Genomic DNA, 19,740 nt, shown 5'->3' with positions numbered 1-19,740 from the left:
CCACAGAGATGCCAACTGAGAGTGCCCACAAATGGCAAGTTTAGTTGAGTGTGCTCATACGCTATGTCACTGCACTGAATGGTGCCCAAAGCAGCCTGAAACAAACACCAACTGATTATCAAAACACAGCATCCTTGGAGGTGGCTACTGCTGCTGAAAGCTCTTAACTCCCTTGATAAAAACAGGGTTATGACAGGAGGGATGCATTCTATTGTCTCTGCAGGCAAGGGCGGAGGAAGGGGGTGCGGTGGTTGTGTGCCACCCTGGGCGTCACCACTGAGGAGGGTGACAAAATGCTGGGCGGCACTCACCACGGGGCCTGCAGCATGCCCAAGCCACCAGTGGTCAGGACCTCATTAGCAGGACCAGTGGTCAGGGATGATGGGCCTTGTACTCCCACAACATTGGGTGACCCAAGGTGGAGAAAGGTTGCTCTGCACTGACTGGCAACCACTCTCTATCTCACGCGAGGCAGAGATACCTGGGTGCATTGGGTTCGCTGATGCATTTGGTGCAGACGTTTCCCCTGCGCAAGTTGCTCTCTCTGTGTGGTCTTTGTGGTCTTTAAGAACAGGCGAAAAAGTCCATGGCCAGTCCTTTGGCAAACACACAGGGCAGAAGTGAAACCAATTGAATCATCTGAAGCAAAGTTAACAGTAATATAAGGCTATGGCTATATGCACACTAACTTGAAATAAATTTTGTTGAGATCAGTGTGACATTTTGGAACCTGGGTGAAACTATCCTGAAATGGGCAAGTCAGCATAGAGGTCTCTTTTTTTGGGGGGGGTCTTTTCTCTTTACATGGAATGGCTGCAGGTCTGTCCTGCACATTTTTCTGGAAGCAAGTCCCAAATGTAGGGGTTCAGGGAAAGGCCCAAAGAAAAAATCTATGCCAATCCAGGCTATTTGCCGCAGAAAGGCCTTCATTTGGCACCAACACCCAAGCTAAACACTCTGACAGTTTGCCTCAGATTCTAGAGAATTGTAGGCTTCAGAGATCCCCAAGGGTCATCCAGCCCACCCCCTGCAATGCAGGAAGTACACTTTGATTGCAACTGACACTCACTCACTATTGCTCATGAGCACCAGAAGCAGGTGTTGTCCCCTTCCAACGAAAACCCAATCTGTTTTTGGAGATCTGCACACACCTCCTCAGGTTGGGCAGGTGGCCATGTTTCCATTTCACTATTTCATGAAAAGTATGTGTTGCTTGATTGTAGAACAAAAAACCTCAAAGCAGTTTACAAAACCAGCAAAAGCACAGGCAAGCGCAGCAAAATCCTTGGCAGTGAGCATGGGGGGGGGGCAGGGGGCACCGTGGGATTTTCACTTGAGTAAATGCAGGACAGGATGCCAGTATGGCCGAGAAGCATAGCTCTTGCAGGGGGACCTCCATGGACAGATGCAACCTAGCAGGGAATGGGCTAGGCTGGGGAGGGGGGCGAGCGAAGACCAGAAGCTTAACGCTGTCATGCAGCAGCAGCAGCAGCAGCAGCAAAAAAGGCAAACGCTCTTCTCGGCTGCCTCCACAGAAGTCTAGCGTGCAGATCCAGGGCCCAAATCCTGGAGAGTCAGTCTTCAAGTTCAGAGGCAAGAGCATTTATGCTGCAGGCAAATCCTCACTGGTATCTGCAAGGAGGGCTGGGAGATACCCCCACCATGCCACCTGAAGCCCTGGAGAGCAGCAGCCAGTCAGTGTAGAGGTGGTGTGGCATAGTGGTAAGAGCAGTGTTTCTCAAACTTGGGTCCAGACAACAGCTGGGAAGAAACAGTGAATCAGAATGTCGGTCTAGGGCCCGGGAGGCCGGGGTTCAAATTCCCGTCTGGCCATGAAGCTCACTGGGTGACATCTGGCCAGTCACTCACTCTCAGCCTGACCTCCCTCACAGGGCTTTTGTGAAGACAGAATGAGCAGGAGTGGCAGAGCCTAGGAAAAATGAGGGGCCACCTGTCATTCTCTCACTTTAGCCTGGGGGCTGATACCGTAGCTGGTGAAGGCATACTGCCAATGCAGCAGCCCCAGGTGGGTGATCAGGAGCCGGCAGTAAGCGGTGAAGGTTGTGGTGAGGAAATGCCAGTAGAGAGCTCGGTCCAGAAACCAGATCTCAGAATGCGGGTGACAATTGGAAGAGAGAAGAGAGTCCGCAGGATGAGAAGAACAGACCACCCCACCTTTCAAGGGGGCCTAGGGATGACGAACTGGGCCTCGGTGCTTTCTACAAAGGATAAAGGCGTTTCCAAAGGAAATTCATCCTCTGAGGCCCTTCTTCGGGTGCCTCCTCCCCGAGAGGAGGGTGGCTACACAAGAACAGGCCTTTTCTGCAGTGGCTCCCTGTTTGTGGAAGGCTCTCTCCAGGGAGGCTCGCCTGGCACCTTTGCGACCTATCTGTAGGCGTCAGGCGAAAATGTTCCTCTTCAACCCAGCCTTTGGCTGATTGACACCTGATATCTTTCTAAATATGTTGGGTGGGGGGATGCTTGTTTTTCTTCTTATTTTTATTATGCATTTTGTGTTTTTTATATTGCAGTTTTAGGTGGTAAACCGCCCTGAGATTTGTGGATGAAGATAATAATAATAATGGGGAAAGATGAAAGCCAGGCATAGCTTGCTTCAGGAAGACTTCATCACAGGCCATGATAGAGAACAGCCTTTGTCAACCTGGTGCCCTCCAGATGTTTTGGACTATCCATCCAAAGCCCATCAGTCTCAACCAGCACAACTGTATGGTGCGAGGAACAGTAGTCCTGCCCTATTCCATGATGGAGACTCAGAGAAATAAGAGGGGCTGAAGACCTATAGGGAGTGGGGAATGGGGCAATCCGTTGTCCAGGAATGGCCCTACTGCAGCTAGCAAACCAGACAAAGCTGGTAAAAGGCACTGCTAGCTCCCTGACACTTTCCATTAGCTCTTGCTAACATTGGATGAATTTGAAAGTCACAAGAAATAGTTGATGCAAATGAGCCGCAGTTTCTCTCTGACGTGCATTCTTCCCCCACCTCCTTTCCTCCCCCGATTTTTCCTTCTGGTTTTCCCTTGGCAACCCTTTCCTGTTTTGTGGGGGCAGTGGGGCCTCTTGCAGTAGGACCCCCTCCTAAAGTGTCTCTCTGCTATCAGCCTAGCTTCCTTCCGGGCTTGGGACTCTCCGCAGCCAGTTATTTCCTCCCAGCCTAACCTGCCTGCAGGGTCGTTGTGATGACAAAATGTGGGAGAAGTTAATGACGTGCCCCATCTTGGGCTCCTCAGAGCAAAGGTGGGATATCAAGGTAATGAACAAAAATGCTCCAGGGCTAATTTTTTATTGCATTTTTATCCCACCTTTTCCTCCAAGGTGGTTCTCTCCCTCCTCATTCAATCTCCACAACAGCCCTAGAATCATAGAATCATAGAATAGAATCATAGAATCATAGAGATGGAAGAGACCACAAGGGCCATCGAGTCCAACCCCCTGCCAAGCAGGAAACACCATCAGAGCACTCCTGACATATGGTTGTCAAGCCTCTGCTTAAAGACCTCCAAAGAAGGAGACTCCACCACACTCCTTGGCAGCAAATTCCACTGTCGAACAGCTCTTACTGTCAGGAAGTTCTTCCTAATGTTTAGGTGGAATCTTCTTTCTTGTAGTTTGGATCCATTGCTCCGTGTCCGCTTCTCTGGAGCAGCAGAAAACAACCTTTCTCCCTCCTCTATGTGACATCCTTTGATATATTTGAACATGGCTATCATATCACCCCTTAACCTCCTCTTCTCCAGGCTAAACATACCCAGCTCCCTTAGCCGTTCCTCATAAGGCATTGTTTCCAGGCCTTTGACCATTTTGGTTGCCCTCCTCTGGACACGTTCCAGTTTGTCAGTGTCCTTCTTGAACTGTGGTGCCCAGAACTGGACACAGTACTCCAGGTGAGGTCTGACCAGAGCAGAATACAGTGGCACTATTACTTACCTTGATCTAGATGCTATACTCCTATTGATGCAGCCCAGAATTGCATTGGCTTTTTTAGCTGCCGCGTCACACTGTTGGCTCATGTCAAGTTTGTGGTCAACCAAGACTCCTAGATCCTTTTCACATGTAGTGCTCTCAAGCCAGGTGTCACCCATCTTGTATTTGTGCCTCTCATTTTTTTTGCCCAAGTGCAATACTTTATATTTCTCCCTGTAAAAATTCATCTTGTTTGTTTTGGCCCAGTTCTCTAATCTGTCAAGGTCGTTTTGAAGTGTGATCCTGTCCTCTGGGGTGTTAGCCACCCCTCCCAGTTTGGTGTCATCTGCAAATTTGATCAGGATGCCCTTGAGTCTATCATCCAAGTCATTGATAAAGATGTTGAATAAGACCGGGCCCAAGACAGAACCCTGTGGCACCCCACTAGTCACTCTTCTCCAGGATGAAGAGGAACCATTGATGAGCACCCTTTGGGTTCGGTCAGTCAGCCAGTTACAAATCCACTGAGTGGTAGCATAGTCAAGACCAGATTTTACCAGCTTCTTTACAAGAATATCATGGGGCACCTTGTCAAATGCCTTGCTGAAATCAAGGTAGGCTACATCCACTGCATTCCCTTCATCTACCAGGCTTGTAATTCTGTCAAAAAACGAGATCAGGTTAGTATGACATGTCTTATTTTTCAGAAATCCATGCTGACTATTGGTGATCACAGCATTCCTTTCTAGGTGCTCACAGACTGTTTGCTTAATGATCTGCTCCAGAATCTTCCCTGGTATTGATGTCAGACTGACTGGGCGGTAATTATTTGGGTCCTCTCTTTTCCCCTTTTTGAAAATAGGGACAACATTTGCCCTCCTCCAGTCTGCCGGGACTTCGCCTGTTCTCCAGGAATTCTCTCTTTTTTTTAAAAAAAAGATATTTATTAGGGTTTTACAAAAAACAGAGATTTACAGAATAAAAGAAAAGCAAAAAAAAGAAAAATACAAAAGATACAAAGATACATAGAGAAGAAAAAAAAGAAAAATACAAAATACAAAAAACAAATCCATTTTTTGATATTTTTAAGCTCATTTGCTTGTTTCCTTGACCTCCTCACACCTCCCCTTTTTGCATTCCCATTTACATAATCAATTCAGCAAATCCTTACCCTCTTTCATTTATCTTAACTCTATATCTTAACATATTCTTATTAACTTTTGTTGCTAAATACCACTTATTGCCAATCCGAACATAATTTTAACATTCATTAATTTTACAATATTTCTGAAGATAGTCTTTAAATTTCTTCCAGTCTTCCTCCACCATCTCTTCTCCCAAGTCTCGGATTCTGCCAATCATTTCCGCCAATTCCATATAATCCATCATCTTCATCTGCCACTCTTCCAGGGTGAGTAGATCTTGTGTCTTCCAATACTTTGCAATAAGTATTCTTGCTGCTGTTGTTGCATACATAAAGAAAGTTCTGTCCTTCTTTAGCACCAATTGGCCGACAATGCCCAGAAGGAAGGCCTCTGGTTTCTTCAGGAAGGTATATTTAAATACCTTTTTCATTTCATTATAGATCATTTCCCAGAAAGCCTTAATTCTTGGGCACGTCCACCAAAGGTGAAAGAATGTACCTTCAGTTTCTTTACATTTCCAACATTTATTATCGGGCAAATGATATATTTTTGCAAGCTTGACTGGGGTCATGTACCACCTGTATATCATTTTCATAATATTCTCTCTTAAGGCATTACATGCCGTAAATTTCATACCTGTGGTCCACAACTGTTCCCAGTCAGCAAACATGATGTTATGACCGATATCCTGTGCCCATTTAATCATTGCAGATTTAACCGTTTCATCCTGCGTATTCCATTTTAACAGCAAGTTATACATTCTTGAAAGTATCTTAGTTTTGGGATCTAACAGTTCTGTTTCCAATTTTGATTTTTCCACCTGAAAGCCAATTTTTTTGTCCAAATTATAGGCCTCTCTTATTTGATAATAATGAAGCCAATCTCGCACTTTATCTTTTAATTTCTCAAAACTCTGCAATTTCAATTTGTCTCCTTCTTGTTCCAATATTTCCCAATATTTCGGCCATTTGGCCTCCATATTGAGCTTTTTCTGAGCCTTCGCTTCCATTGGTGACAACCACCTTGGGGTTTTGTTTTCCAATAAGTCTTTGTATCTTATCCAGACATTGAACAATGCTTTCCTGACAATATGGTTTTTAAATGCTTTATGTGCTTTAACCTTGTCGTACCACAAATATGCATGCCACCCAAAAACATTATTGAAACCTTCCAAATCCAAAATGTCTGTGTTCTCAAGAAGCAGCCAGTCTTTCAACCAGCAGAATGCTGCTGATTCATAGTAAAGTTTAAGGTCTGGCAGGGCAAATCCGCCTCTTTCCTTTGCATCAGTTAATATTTTAAATTTTATTCTAGGCTTCTTGCCCTGCCAGACAAATCTAGAAATGTCTCTCTGCCACTTCTTGAAACAGTCCATCTTGTCCAAAATTTGCAAGGATTGAAACAAAAACAACATTTTTGGCAATACATTCATCTTTATAGCTGCAATTCGGCCCAACAAGGAAAGCTTCAAATTTGACCATATTTCTAAATCTTTTTTCACTTCTGTCCAACATAGTTGTCTTTAAATAAGTTTAAGTTCTTAGCAGTCATATTAACCCCCAAGTATTTTACTTTCTTAGCTAATGTTAAACCAGTCTCCTTCTGAAACCTCTCTTTCTCAATCGGTGTTAAGTTTTTCTCAAGAACTTTAGTTTTTAACTTGTTCAGTTTAAATCCTGCCACATGACCAAATTCTTGAATCAGTTCTAATACTCTTTTCGTACTAGATTCTGGCTCCTGTAACGTCAAAACTAAGTCATCTGCAAAAGCCTTCAATTTGTATTGTTTGGCTCCGACCTGAATACCTTTAATCAAACGGTCCCTTCTAATCATATTTAACAAAACCTCCAGGACTGAAATAAAAAGCAGCGGGGAGATTGGGCAACCTTGTCGTGTACCTTTCTCTATCTTAAATTCCTCTGTCACCACGTTGTTAACAATTAGTTTAGCCTTTTGTTCTGAATAAATTGCACTTATACCATTTTCAAACCCTTGGCCAACCCCCATCCCCTGAAGATTCTTCTTCATAAAACTGCAAGAAATATTGTCAAAGGAATTCTCAAAGATGACTGCCAGTGGTTCTGAGATCACATCTTCCAGTTCTTTTAATACTCTTGGATGCAGTTCATCTGGCCCTGGAGACTTGAATATATCTAGACTAGCCAAGTATTCTTGTACTATCTCCTTAGTTATTCTGGGCTGTGTTTCCTCTGCTGAATCATTTGCTCCAAATTCTTCAGGTCGGGCATTGTTTTCTTTATCGAAGAAGACTGAGGCAAAGAAGGCATTGAGGTGTTCAGCCCTTTCTGTGTCCCCTGTTTGCATTTCACCATCTTCTCCTCTGAGTGACCCCACTGTTTCTTTGTTCTTCCTTTTGCTACGAACATACCCATAAAAGCCTTTTTTGTTGCTTTTAACCTCTCTAGCAAGCCTGAGTTCATTCTGTGCTTTAGCTTTTCTGACTTTGTGTCTACACGTGCTGGCTATTTGTTTGAATTCCTCTTTGGTGGTTTCCCCCCTTTTCCATTTTTTGTACACATCCTTTTTTAATCTTAACTCAGTTAAAAGTTCTTTAGATAGCCACCCTGGCTTCTTTAGGCACCTTCCATGTTTCCGTCTCATTGGTATTGTCTGAAGTTGTGCTTTTACTATCTCCCTCTTAACAAACTCCCAGCCATCATGAACTCCCTTTCCTTTTGGTATTACTGTCCATGGGATCTCACCCAGCACTTCCCTAAGTTTTATGAAGTCGGCTTTCTTAAAGTCGAGAAATTGAGTCCTAGTATGCTTGGCTGCTCCTTTCCGCTGTATAGTAAACTTCAGAAGAGCATGATCACTCGCGCCTAATGATCCTTCCACTTCTACCCCACTAACCAGGTCATCAAAATTGGTTAGGACCAGATCTAAAATGGCTGTTCCTCTTGTTGCTTCTCCCACTTTCTTTCTTTTTTTTAATAAATGTTTATTAGAATTTTACAACACATAAAAATCAGACAAATACATATCAACACAAAAAACAAAAAATACACACTTAATAAAAAAGAAAAAAAATCCACTTTTAAATTTCAAAGTTCTATAACCCTTTTTCCTGACCTCCTCACATCTCCCTTTTTTGTGTTCCTCTTTATTCCGTCAAATTCAGCAAATTCTAACCCTCTTTCACATCTCATTTATAATTGTGTACTCCCACTTGTTATATCTCTAATTTCCCCTCTTTTTTAAGTCCTTTTTTTTCATACCTCTTTTAACCATATCCCAAATGCCGTGTTACCTTTAAATCCCACATCATTTTAACATTCAAACAATTTACTATATTTCTGTAGATAATCCTTGAACTTCTTCCAGTCCTCTTCCATCAACTCTTCTCCCAGGTCTCGAATTCTGCTGGTCATTTCTGCCATCTCCATATAGTCTATCACTTGCATCTGCCATTCTTCCACGGTGGGCAAATCTTGTGTCTTCCAATATTTAGCGAGAAGTATTCTTGCTGCTGTTGTTGCATACATAAAAAATGTTCTGTCTTTCTTTGGCACCAATTCGCCGACTATGCCCAAAAGGAAGGCCTCTGGTTTCTTAGGAAAGGTAAATTTAAATACCTTCTTCAGTTCATTATAGATCATTTCCCAGTAAGCCTTAACCTTTGGGCACGTCCACCAAAGGTGAAAGAATGTTCCCTCAGCTTCTTTACATTTCCAACACTTGTTATCAGGCAGGTGATAAATTTTTGCAAGCTTAACTGGGGTCATGTACCACCTGTAAATGATTTTCATAATATTCTCCTTTAAGGCATTACATGCCGTAAACTTCATACCGGTGGTCCACAACTGTTCCCAGTCAGCAAACATAATATTATGACCTACATCTTGTGCCCATTTGATCATGCTTCTCCCACTTTCTGGGAGGTAGACCAGGCTGATAGGCACTGACTGACCCCCCCACCCCATGGCCAAGTGGGGATTCGAACTCTGGTCTCCCAAGGGGCAAATTGTACAGGGAATGCGTACAATGGAATTTTATGAAAGCAAAACAGTACAGTTTGTTACCACAAAAATCCAAGGGCTCCCTTGGACAAAAACAAAGACACCAACCAGGATAACTTGGAGCAAAACAGCAGCCTGTAGGCTTGGCCTTTATTGAACTGTTGCAACAGGGTGTTCCCCTCACTTGCAGGAGAGAGAAAAGACACAGAAAAAAAATGGTGCGAGACCTTATAAAAACTTTTGAAATTCCCATCCTCTAGGTCAAGCCCACCCCCAGAAACATCATGCAGACATTACAGAAAGGAGGGGTTGAGGGAGGAGTTGCGGTGGTAACCTGAGTGTCCTGTCACCTGGCTGGTTCCCTTCATCTCCTCCTCATGAGTCATTTTCTGAAGGCAAAAGGTAGTCGCAATTTCCTGTCCCCTGAGGGAAGATCTGATCATTGTCCTTTGTTCCAGTCCATGCTGAACCCACTCCCATATGCAACTTCTTTGTGATCTTGATTGTCTTCTGTCTAGGACCATCAGGGTTGGCATAGCAACTGGGCAGGGCTCTTGTGGATGTGCTGGGATGATGAAGGGATTATGGTGCCCTGTATCAAACCTTCCCCATTTTGTAGTCTTTCCTTCATGGAGTAAAATAAAAGTGGAACAGTGCAAATCCGATGTATGGTTGATTTTTCTATGAATTTATAAAAGAAGCGTGGCGTATGTAGTGTGTGAGTGTGAGTGTGTGTGAAGTTTGTACAAACTGAATGATTGGGGTGGGGGGTTCATGCTACAAGTTTAATGATTTTAAAAGGTGATCAAAATCCATATAAGAGACTGTCTGTCCTCAAAGAGTACTATTTACATGGACACCCTAAAAGCTGAGTAGAGAGTCTCTCTGAACAGAAGGCTGTTGTGTACCCCAATATTATCTATAAATATAGAAAAGTCTTGGAAAACTGCTTATAATGAGTACTATTTTAGGAAGACTAAGGACAGATCGTGAAGTTGAGGCTCCAATACTTTGGCCACCTCCTGAGAAGAGAAGACTCCCTGGAAAAGACCCTGATGTTGGGGAAGATGGAGGGCAGAAGGAGAAGGGGACAACAGAGGACGAGATGGTGGGACAGTGTTCTGGAAGCTACCAGCATGAGGGAGGCAGTGGAAGACAGGAGTGCCTGGCGTGCTCTGGTCCAGGGGGTCACAAAGAGGCGGACACGACTAAACAACAACAACAGCAAACTAGCAGCTGGAACCTTGTCAGGAGATAGGAGACAGATATTACCTTGGAAGGCAAGAGCTTGCTAATGAAGGGGAGTTAAAATAGCTCAAGGAAGACACAGGGCAACAAGAGAATAAATGCCTTAAAAAGAAGCTTGTAAGATTTAAGATTGCTTGGAAGAGACCAAAAGGACAGAATGTACCCCCAAAGCTAATAGGGAGACCCCAACACTGAAAGAAGAGAACAGTAAGTGACTGCTCTTTAGGAAATCCTTGCGACCTAGGCCACATTCACCCAGGAAGCGAGAAAACTGGCCAACTCCGGAGAATGGAAGACCCTTTGAAGATAAGAAAGCGGTGCTGTAGAATTCCATCCTGTGTCATAAATGATGTCAGAGCAGCAGTTTTCATTGCTCCTACGTCATGAGGGGCTTGCCTTTCGAAATGGGTCCAAGGTCTGGCCTGAAGTGCATACATCGCTTCAGTCTCTTGAGATTGGAGACTAGTTGCAACTAATCAAGGGCAGCTTTCCCTCAAATCCTTGGTCATTTTGATTGGCTAAGAAACTCGTGCTTCAATTCCGTCTTCCCCCAGACCTCTGGGAGATTGGCAGCCGATGGAAGCCGTCGTGCAGTGGTTGTCATGCAGCGGTGAGACTTGACTTGAGAAAATAAACTTGCTCCTAAACAGCACAGCCAAAGAGCATACACAGAGTGCTCAGAGTAGCTCCTTACAGATTAACTGCAGTCCTGGAGCCACTCTGCCTTAGTTTACACAGCAGCAGCAGCAGCAGCAGCAGCCCGATTCCACAGACTTCTCCTGGCTGAGACACCCTCAGGCCCACAGAGCACCTGGCGACTATTTCGAGGGATGTTTAAAACAGAAATTTGAATGTTGTTTTTCTCCTGTCCTTGTTTATCTCCTGTCTAGCAGGTTGCGTGGCGGGTTCCCGCCCCCCACCAGGATAAATAAAGACACGAGACACCATATTTTAAGGTTAATTGGGCGAATTAGGCCACAACTTTATTGAATTCAGGAATGAGAGGCATTGGCTTAGGCATTGGTCCTAACGACTATCCGGCTCCAGCCCATTTGCTGGAGACACGGGGAAGGGTCAACACAATATCGGGGGAGTCTCCTGCCGAGGCACGTCGACTAGGAGCTCCCCCGGGTCACCGCTCTGGGGCGTGCCTTTGGCCCACACCTCCATAGGCTTCGGACAGGTCCACGCCCCCCGGAGTCCTTTAACGGACCACCCTTCGCTCGCTGGGGGGAGGTGATGGCGTTCCTCCCCCCCACATCCTCTTAACCCCTTCTTACCAATGCCTACCGCCAATGCCGAGAAGTTGTGACGAGTTGCTATGAGGTAGGTGAAAAACCAAAAGGCTAGAAATTGCCAATTGGGAAAAATTCCTACCATGCCCCTTGCGGCGACAGACCGAAGTCCATAGCAAAGTCAAAGACCTACCTAAAGCCTACTTAAAGGGAGGGAGGGTGGGTGGGAAAACGTGAGGGCTAGCCGGCGAAAAGAGGGCGAGCCCCCTCTGCGCCGGCCCTAAATAGGGCAGGCCACGCCCCCCAGCCAGCTGATTGGCTGGCTGGGGGGGGGCAGACCCGGCCGGGATTCCCCTGCTCACGTGGGGTGGGCATGAAGCCCGCAACCCCACCTCCTGGGCAGGCCGGAAGTGGCTTTACTTGATTGGATTGCCTGGGGAGCCCGACCAGTCTTTCGTAATGATAAATACTTAGTTCCTGGGATGGTCACAGGCTCACCCTATTCAAACACAGACATACCCTTAAGACAGGATTTGTGAAGGAAAAGACAATGGGGAGGCTTTTCCATTTTCCTTTGACCTTGCAGAGAAAACATTTGGTCAGTTTGGGACAGTTTGGGAATCAAAATGGTTCCAGGTCGGTCTTCCTGTGCTGATCTATGTACGTGCTTGGTTGGTGCACTTATGAACATTTAACATATATCTAAGACCTCAAAATTCCTATCACAGGGAGGAGTCCCAGCATTTGACTGCTAACAGTTAGGCTGGGAAGATTTGTGCAGGCCTTGCCAGGCCTTCTAGGCCTTCCTGCTTCCTCAACGACTAGGACCCAAATGATTCCACCTCCCTCACGGAGAATCTCTGGTGGTTCCCAGCACCCCTGAGTTTCATCTAGTCTTCACTAGGGATGTACCCAGAGCCAAGCCCTGTGGAACTCCCTGCTACTAGACGTTTGCGGGCACACGCGCTAAACCCTGTCTGTGGTGCCTACCCCTTTCCCCAAATGATAAGACAAGAGACCAGAGTATGGGTTCAAATTGGCCACAACTTGATTGAGCTTCAGAAGTGGGGAACTTGGCACAGGCCTTGGCAGGTAACCCTCTCAGCCCGCCTGGCTGAGGATATGCAGGCAGATGAGATCCAGTGAGAGGGGACTGCAAAGCACAAACTTACACAGCATGCCCTTCCACTGACCTCGTCTGGGGAGTTTGACCTACATGCCGCCGCTCTAGGGCCAGGGACTCCCGGTTTTGCCCTTCAATGGGCCCTGCAAGCATGACTGCATCCCCCCCCAACTTGATGTTAGACTAAAGGCTACCTTGCCAAGGCCTAGAACCGCCACTCGAGGCCCTAAGGGGCCTCGCCGCCAAGTCCCACAACCGAGGACCAATCAAACCCCGCAATCTATCCAGTCCCCAAGGGCTCGTCGCAAGTCGTGGAGCCAGAAGTCATTGCCCAGTGGGGTCAGGTGCACCCTGTCCCCCCGGAATAGGTCAACTCTATCTGCTGTGATGGTGGGATGTGGGATAGAGAACCCACCAATTCGGCGCATGGTGTTGCGCATGGCCCTGCTAATTTTACTCACTGCATAATTGAGGTGAGAGGGATTGGAAGCCCCCCTCCAGTGAAGACGGGGTAGGAGATTGGACCAGCCGATGGTCATTGATGGGTACAAGGCATGTAGGCTTTTTAAATCTGCCCTTGCAGCAAGGGCAAGGGCAATGCCTTTTTGCTCCACTAGATCGTTCTCCCCCGCATGTATAATCAAGACCCTTGGAGGGCCATGGGTCGCTGCGGCACTACGCAGCATGGGCATCAAGCTCCACCAACGCATGCCCCGCTGGGCCATCCAACAAAAGCGTACCTTGGGGTGGATGTTAAGGTTATGGCCACGATTTTGAGACTGTGCATAATCCGCTGCCCAATGGACAATGCTGTGGCCTATAACCCAGATCTTCATGGTGGGCAAACCTGTAAGACAATTAAATTGCAAGTGATAAGGAGGAGGAGCCGGGACGAATGTGACTTTTGTAGGCTGTTGAGCGCCAGCGCCCCAGTGTCTTGATGTGTGCGAGGTCCCAACCCTGTATCGCCGCTGAAGTGGCAGCCCCGATACGGAACGAGTGCCCGGAATATTCCTGGGGACTAACACCGCAAGCAGATAAGGCTTTGCATAAGAACAGCAAAAGAGGCTTGAGCTCAGGGGTCAGCCTCTTTTCTTTTGGCCTTAGGCCCACCCCCGGCCGGCCGGCCATTGTCCTCCCTGGCCGAGGGCGGGTCAAAGGCCAGCTCAAGCAGGTGGGTGGCACCCGCTCAGGTGAGCCTCGCTCGGTGCCGCAAACCCTGCCCACCTGTGGGGAAGGGAGGGCGGATATTGTCAAGGAGCAGCCCTCCCTTCCTTCAGAGATCTTTGGAAAGCTTTGTTGGTTTGCTGAAACAGGCATCATGATTTTAACCAATGAGTATTGCTTGATATTCATTGACATTTTCATGGATCTTTTGTTGATTCTCCCTTCTTCATTTTCCCACTTGCTATATTGCTACAAAGGGACGCGGGTGGCGCTGTGGGTTAAACCACAGAGCCTAGGACTTGCCAATCAGAAGGTCAGCTTCACCTGGAAACCCTGATTCCGCTCCTCTGCTACCGTTCTACATTAAGAACACAAGAAGAGGCTGCTGGATCAGGCCCATGGCCCATGGAAGATGCCCTCAGAATACTGCTGCCCTACGATAGAGGGGATTTGGGTTTCCAGGTGAAGCTTGGCAGAACTGAATGGAGCATTTTCCAAAACCTTGCCCCAGCCTTTTGCTTCGCAGCCATGCTCAGCTCCATGCCCCTCTGTCTATGGAGCGCAACCTTCTTCCACTTCAATCAGGCCTTATGGTTGCTTAAGAACAGAAGAAAAGGCTGTGCTGGGTCAGGCCAATGGCCCATCTAGTCCAGCCTCCTGTTCTCACAGTGACCAACCAGATGGCCTTGGGAAACCAGCAAGCAGCACCCGAGCGCATGAGCCCTTCCCGCTCCTGAGGTTTCCAGCAACTGGGATTCAGAAGCAAATAGGCAGAGCAAAGCATTTCGCATGCGCAGAGGTATTTGTCTGCTTGCGCATGTGAGGAAACGCTTGTATCAGGTGGTCCGCCAGAAACAAAAGGGTCTCCTTGTGCTCAGGTCAGGAGGAAATGCAAGGAGCAGGTGTGGCAACAAGAGAGCACTCAACAAAATACCCCCCCCCAAATCCCCAGGGGTAGACTTTGGTGATATGGCGCCCTGAGCTAGGAAACAGCAGGGCTTGAGCTGACCTCTTTGAATTCCGAGGTGCCGGAAGAGAGCCCAGCTTCCATCTGCCGTAAGGCCTATTATGGGCTGGCATTGAAGTCACAGTGGCCTCTGCCAAAGCTGGCTTCTTCAAAGTACATTTACAAGCCATTCTGAGGCTGCCTACCCAGAAGCTTAAAAGTGGTTACAACTTCTTTTTTTACAATTATATTTTATTGTTTCAATATTTTAAAAATCATATACAGTCAAAACACAATTTTGACTTTTCTCTTAATTTTCGTCAACTTCCCACCCTGTTTTCCATGGAGTTGTTATTTCTCTCCTGCTGCACCCCATCTTCTGTTTGTCAAATCATAACCCCAGTATTATAATCCAATTACTTACGTTGCTCATAGCTCAAATCCTCCTTACGAGTTCAGCGTACTATAATCCGAAAAAGGCCTATTTGTCCACAAAACTGCTAATTTTGCTAGTTCTGCATAGTCCATTATCTCACTTATCCCTTCTTTGGAACTTCTTTTTCCTTCCATTTCTGCGCATATAGAATCCTAGCTGCTGTTGTTACATATAGAAACATCTTTAACTAATTATATCGAATAGCAGGTCACCACAACCAAAAACTGCAGTATCTAGCTCACCATTGCAATGATAAACTCTAAAAATATAATTGAGACAAGACATTTTAAGGAAAATTCATCAGAAACTATTCACCTTGGTTGTTGTTAGTGGCTGTGGACATGCCATAACATTACAGCACATGACTCCTTCCCCCCAAGAATCATGGGAACTGTAATTGACCTCTAAACACAGTGCTATAGGTCCCAGTGCAACACATGCCTGGCTTATCCTAGAGATCACTGTGTGCAAAATTTGCGATGCCACTTGAGCCTAATATTTACCCTGCAATGCCAACCACCTTTGCTCAGGACAATGTACGACACCCTGGACTCAGCTCTTCAAAAATTATTAGAATTTGGACTAAGAAACAGGAGAGTGTTCTGGAAGGAAGGATATCTTAAAATGACTGGAAGATCAGAATTATGAAATGGGGGGGAAACTTGGAAAAAATATATTGAAAAAACTCTTCCAAAAATCCCTTTAAAAGAATCAAGTCTTTTTAAAAAAAGTCCTAAAAAAGTATTTAAAAGAATCCTTTCCAAAAAATTAAGAAATTGTACAGTAGCCCCTTAGAGGTAGGTAGTTGGTCTACCTAGCTGAATCTGGGGGGAAACAAGAGAGAAGAACGCAGGAACAAGTGAAAGAAGCTTTCTCTCGACAGCCAGAACATGGAAAGGCCTCCCCAAATTTTTTAGTTTGGAATGTATAATTGGCTTTATTGTTTGTATTATGATGTGGCAAGAATTGATTTGATTTGTTATCATTGGAATGTTATTAATGGAGAATTAATTTTAAAAATATTCAATCCATTAATAAGTTCTTAGTTCATCTTCGATGAAGGTTTGCCGGATCATAAATCAGCAAATATAATGTAAATAGAAAAAGAGATGAGCAAGAGGTCTGCTTTCCACTGACATCATCATTCCATCATGTTGTCATAGTGCTGTGACCTCATGTCTCCAGGGGCTTGGGGGCCCTTAGCAACGCTGGTACACAGCGACCTCCATAGAGAGTGAGTGTGTTTTCTTGTTCTCCCCAAAGTCAGTATGGTATATTTAGTTTTAATTTGGCATTTGTGTTCCCTTTTAATAAGAATAAGAATAAGAATAAGAATTTTTTATTTGTATCCTGCCCTCCCCGGCTGAGGCTGGGCTCGGAGCGGCTAACATCATAAAAAACCCCCAGGAAGGACCTTTTAGGCAGAATTTTGTTCCAAAGCCAGAACCATTCAGCTCTTTCAGGGGCTGGCCAGGGTAAAATGTAGAAATTGGAGACAGAGGCCTGTTCAGAGCTATTTGTGGTGGTATCATTACAACCCATGGAATTCCTTACTAATTAAACGTCTCCCTGATTTCACAAGAGAAATAACCATTCTCTATATAGCTCATGTCTGGGAAAAGGTGGTTGTCAGAGCTGCCCGAGGTCCCAGCTCACAAAGGACCAACGCCACTTCGTTGTTAAATACGAAAGTCTTTATTGAAGTTCAGTTTCACTTCCAGAGCCGCAGCACGCAGCTCTACGTCTCAACTGTCAGACCGCTGATGCTCCGTCTGAGTCTCCTCCCCCCAGACAGCAGTTTAAGACTCTAGCCATACTCCACCTCTTCCTCTGCTCTTTCCGCCTCTGGTTCCGCCTGTCCGTCGGGGTCTCGCCCTTTCTAGACTCTTCTGACGCTGAATCCCCTGAGCCTTCCCCCTCCCTCCGGCGGGCTTTAGGAGCTGGTTCCCAATCCGGGTCTCCTGCTGTGCCCCGTGCCTGTACATTTGAACTTGGCGCGCGCGCCCAGCCAGCAACTTTCCTCCTGACCGTTTCACTGCTGCTGTCACTGCTTCCCCCTTCAGGGAGGCTAGCTGCAACTGACCTCCCCTCCGTTGGAGGCGTGGTCAGCCCTGACTCACCTTCTCTCCCCGCTGGAGGAGACGCTGGCCCTGACACATGTGACTCTTCCCCCCCACTACGCTCTGGTGGGGAAACTGGTCCTGCTCCCCCGCTGCTGCTTTGGGGTTCCCCGCTGGCTCCTTGTTTCTGGTGCGTCCCCCCTGGGACCCCCCTTGCCCTGACCATCGGCGCCCCCTTCTGGGAATCTTCTGATTCGCTGGAGAAGCTCATGGAATCTCTCGGGCCACTGTCATACTCCCCTACGCTGCCCTCGGATTCTTCCCCTTCGCTCTCCATTTCCTCTCTCCCCTGTGCTCCTGCTCCTGAGCCCCTGACAGTGGCATTCTCCCAAGGTCTTACCATGAGGGTGCAGTAAATGAGAATTGGCCCCTAACAGCTTGCTTGGTTCCCTCCCCTGTACGTTTTAGGCTCACGTTCCCTTTTTCTCTGGGATGCGGTGCAGGCTGTGATTTGGGCTGACTTCCCAGAGAGCCTCTGTTGTAAATAAAAAATTGCCCTTTTTCCTTATGGGGTTATCCAAGAGCCCATATAGAGTCCTTACATAGGTTCCCTATTGGTAGGAGAAGATAACAGAGGCCAACCAGAGAATATTGAGAAGCAAGGCAGCTAGTAAGCTTGATCTTTATTGATCTGTTGCAACAGGGTGCTCCCCTCACCCGCAGGAAAGATGAGGAACCCAGAACAATGGTGCGCAAGGCCTTATATGGACTCTTGAAATTGCCACCCTGTAGACCAAGACCACCCCTGGAACATCATACATACGTCACAGAAGGGGTGTAACCTAAGACCACCCCTCAGATACATCACACCTACATCCCTGAAAAGGCGGTCTAAACAGAAATTTGATGTTGTTTTTGTCCTTGTTTATCTCCTGTTTGGCAGGTTACTTGACTGGATTGCCTGGGGAGCCTGGCCAGTCTTTTGTAATGATAAATACCTAGTTCCTGGGCCAGGTCACAGGCTCACACCCTATTCAAACACAGACATACCCTTAAGACAGGATTTGTGAGGGAAAAGACAGTGGGGAGGCTTTTCCAGTCTGACCTTGCAGAGAAAACATTTGCTCAGTTTAGGAATCAAAATGGCTTCAGGTCGGTCTTCCTGTGCTGATCTATGTATGTGCGCCTATCACACCATCTCATGAGCGGTGTGAGTTGTTCAACCGCATTCTAAATGACATACAGCATTACCAAACCAATAAACAGAATATCCAGTCAATCTTCAGTACCTATAAAAGAACTTCAGGGATAGGACCAGAAACATTAGCCTCATCCTTAGGATCAGAAGCTGAGGCTCCCACAGATGAGAGTTGTTGTTTTCAACACAACAAAGCCACTTCCGAACCTGGCGAGGAGTTGGGGTTGTGGGCTTCATGCCCACTCCATGTGCGCGGGGGCTGGTTCCAGCCCCTGTGAGACTGAGGGAATCCCGGCTGTGTCGTCAACCCAGCCAGCCAGTTGGGTGGCTGGGGGGCGTAGCCTGCCCTATTTAGGGCCGGCGCGGCCGGGGCTCACCCTCTTTTCACCTCGCCAGCCATCCCGCTTTGGTTTGTATTAAGGTTGTTTTGTCTCTTGCTTACCTTTCCTTTAGGCTGTGTATCTCAATTCCTTCGGTGATCGATTTTCACTTGGATTTACCCGCGCATCGGTGTTGTGCCTCCCATCGGATTGCCTGCCTCAAGCCCGCCCGTGTTCCAGGCAGCCGCTTCGGCAGCCAGAGCCATTTAGCTCCGGAACAGCAGGGCTGAAACCGCGCTGGAAAACCCCATCGACCGGGTGTTCCCTTCTCTCTGGGTGGCTTCTCTGCAGCGGAGCTTTGCGGAACGCGGTTTGCACGTTCAGCGCCAGCCCATCGCCGTTTAGTCCTTTTACTAGGAAGCGCACAGCTCACCCGACGGATCAGGTTTGGCTGGGGGTTTTTATTTCTAGCCACATTCGCAGGGTGGTGGGGCACCTTTAACGTTTGTGGGGGGCTTGGTGGAGCAAAAGGAGGGAGGCTTAAAAGGACACGTCTTTGTCGCTACCCCTTTGCATTTGGTACTGGCCGCGTTGCCTTTGCGTTCCAACGGTTGCTTCTTCACCATTATACCTTTCCAAGAACTTCAGCCAGACTTCCAGATCAGATTTTACCTCTTTAGATAGGCGAACCCTGTGATGGGGTGACCGCAAGCCTGCTGACAACCTCGCGAGGCGGCCGCAAAATGGGCGGCCTGGGGAAACCACTCGGCAAGCAAAGTTCAAATGGCCTAACAATGACTGAATCTGCCTGAGCGTAACTTTTCTTAGAGGGAGAAGTTGCTGAATGAGGTCCCTAAGCGCAACCAATTTTTCACTAGGAAGTTTTGAGGTTTGGGTGACTGTGTCCAACTCAATGCCTAGGTAAACCATAGTTGTAGCTGGGCCCTCCATTTTATCTGCA

At 46.8% G+C, this 19,740-nt stretch overlaps 2 protein-coding genes across 4 annotated transcripts in view; both read left to right on the top strand.

Moving 5' to 3' along the window:
- The window catches only part of PIGZ (phosphatidylinositol glycan anchor biosynthesis class Z), a 145,304-nt gene that overhangs the window by 32,004 nt on the left and 93,560 nt on the right, over window positions 1-19,740 (top strand). The window lies entirely within an intron of this gene.
- The window catches only part of LOC310762131 (maestro heat-like repeat family member 5), a 67,627-nt gene continuing 64,241 nt past the window's right edge, over window positions 16,355-19,740 (top strand). The window contains exons 1-2 of one of the 2 annotated variants that reach the window (XM_083612626.1): window positions 16,355-16,435; window positions 18,913-19,224. The gene's annotated coding sequence lies outside the window, so the exon portion shown is untranslated. Of the gene's footprint in view, window positions 16,436-17,907; window positions 18,472-18,912; window positions 19,225-19,740 lie in introns of those variants that run through there. The other variant, XM_083612627.1, reaches the window with a different exon arrangement.

This window comes from Podarcis filfolensis (genome assembly GCF_964270895.1).
Source record: "Podarcis filfolensis genome assembly, chromosome: 5".
Lineage (NCBI taxonomy): Eukaryota > Metazoa > Chordata > Lepidosauria > Squamata > Lacertidae > Podarcis > Podarcis filfolensis.
The sequence above is the reverse complement of the archived record's forward strand: the minus strand, read 5'-3'. Positions and strand labels throughout refer to the sequence as shown.